The following is a 255-nucleotide window of genomic DNA, read 5'->3' on the forward strand; positions in this document are numbered from 1 at the left end:
TCTTATCCCTCATTCAATAACTTTGATGATTGATTCCCACTTGTGAATTTTGTGTGGTTTTACCGACATCTAACTTCTGAAAATGACCATTATTATATGGTGATGTTAAGAGCCTATAATATCTGTGACCTTACAGTTACTATATTCTTTCTCTATCAAAGTACAATTAGGACATTCTTCTTGTAACATGCATAAAAAAAAGGTTTAAAGAATTAACTACTTTGAAACCTACATCTGAAATAACCCTTCAATGTA

Source organism: Penaeus monodon, chromosome 15 (genome assembly GCF_015228065.2).
Source record: "Penaeus monodon isolate SGIC_2016 chromosome 15, NSTDA_Pmon_1, whole genome shotgun sequence".
Lineage (NCBI taxonomy): Eukaryota > Metazoa > Arthropoda > Malacostraca > Decapoda > Penaeidae > Penaeus > Penaeus monodon.